The sequence below is a fragment of the Cyprinodon variegatus genome, unplaced genomic scaffold, assembly GCF_000732505.1.
Source record: "Cyprinodon variegatus isolate N-32 unplaced genomic scaffold, C_variegatus-1.0 Scaffold50, whole genome shotgun sequence".
NCBI classification, from domain to species: domain Eukaryota; kingdom Metazoa; phylum Chordata; class Actinopteri; order Cyprinodontiformes; family Cyprinodontidae; genus Cyprinodon; species Cyprinodon variegatus.
In genome coordinates, this window is record NW_015150503.1 from 163,088 (window position 1) to 165,175 (window position 2,088).

A 2,088-nucleotide genomic window follows, 5' to 3' on the forward strand; every position below is an offset into this window, starting at 1 on the left:
TTATTTATTTAAATTATCATTTGAATAAGTGCTTTTATATATTTATTTTCGCTAATATTTTAATTTTATTACTAACATAAAACATGTAACCATGATTGAAAAGGTAAAAAAACTGCTTTAACAGTAACAATATTACGCTAAATAAATATAAAGTTAAATTAGTAAAATTTATTAAATCACCGCAAATATATTAGTTTTACATATAGATAATGATCCATTGAATATTTCTTGCTGACCGGACTTTTCCCTAAAAAAAAAAAGTTCTGTTTCTTGAACCTCAGTTATGTCCTGCATGAATGTGTTCTCATAATAATGTATTTTTGCAAAAATGTTGATGGTGAGGTAAAACTTTTATGTAAGAATGAATTGTTTTAAAATGCCCAAAACATCTTTTTCAGCATTAATAACATTTCTGTACAAAATTTTCTAAAGGATTATTTTCCCCCACATAGATTGCTGTTTTTACTCTCCTCCTACAGTCTGCATTGAGAGCAAGGAACAAGTATTTTCTTCATTGCCATTAAGGAAATGTCAGTCAGAATTAGCATACTCATTTACAGAGTTCCACAGCTGTCCCTGGCTTCTGCCTTGCTGACCCTCGCTCCCTGTGCACCCTGCCACCCCTTTCAAGACAGGCTATCATAATGATTATGAAAAATGACTCCTTTAAAAGTTGATGTGACACGTTATCTCACTATTAAGGGAGTTTGAGAGAATAATAAGTTTGTCTTATTAATAAACGCATAAAAAGGTGAGAAATTGCGAAGTGGAGCCAAATGTCGCCGTCAATCTCACCATGAGTCACTTCTGACTTCAAAGAAGGTTTCACCCATGCCTTGCCTCAGTATTTATAGAGACACCGCAGTCCCAAAGGGATCATCATGTGAGACAGGCAGAGATTTTTCTCAGGAATTTGGTCGATGTGCTTTGAAACCTCCAGACCTGCTGCACATAATGAACCCATTTACTCTCCGTTTAGATCAATGTGTGTGAGCGGATACTGATGCCTGCGCCCGACTCTGGGCTTGAATTCTCCAACATTTTGCCCCTGTGCGTGGGTGGGCATGTATATGAATGCTACAAGACCACAAACATAAATAAGTCTCGATATGCACAAGTCTGTTTGCTCATTAATGTGAAATGAGGTACAGTAGCTGGATAAAGACTTATTACCTCACCGCAGATATAATGTTCTCTATAGGAGGCCTTTGAAGAAAAGAAACCTTTGAATTTCCTGTGCACTTTTCATAAATAAATGATGAGCAACGTTTGAATGGATTGGTGTTCTTTTAAGGTGTTCTTTCAAAAGTTTGCTAAATGGTTGACACAGCAGTGCATCACCGTATATAAAGTTGCTGCTGATTTGAAGTTTGAATGTTTATCTGGATAATTTCTTCCATGCATTTGCTTGCTGAGGATGCCCAGCTCTCCTATAGGACTCAGAATATCAAAGTTAGTGCACAAAAAAACTCTCTGCACATAATTGCTTTAGCTTTCAGAATTATGCCAAGTTTGATATTAGTACTCATTCACACTTTGACAACACGGTCTATGAGTGCCTATAAAAATTCTTAAAAAGATCTGAATGGGAGAATTATCCTGCCATAATGCAAGAGCGCATAATTTCAATTTGAGAAAAGAATCTCATCTTCTTGCACTCAAAATTTATAATGCTCACACTCCAAACATGCGCTCTCTCTCAAATATTTTCTCTTCTCTCTCAAATCTTTGTTTCTTCTCTCAGATTTAATGCTTCTTGCACAGATATTTTCTCCTCTCGCTTGCCTCCTTCTCTTCGCGCACAAACCGCGCTCTGCTCGATTCTCAGATACGCTCGCAAACCCTGATACACATGTAAACTCTGTTTACATGTGTAGTTAACTTGTAACTTGGGGCCCTAAGCAACTGCCTAGCATTACCAAATGGTAAATCCCCCCCGATTGGGAGAAATATGTATAAAAAAATGAACAGGATCCAGCAATCAGAAACATCAGAGGAGGAGTATATATGGGCGACAGAACAATGAGTGGGGTGATCAGCTAATTGGGGGCAGGTGTGGACAGAAGCAGCTAAAAGGAAAGGAGGGGG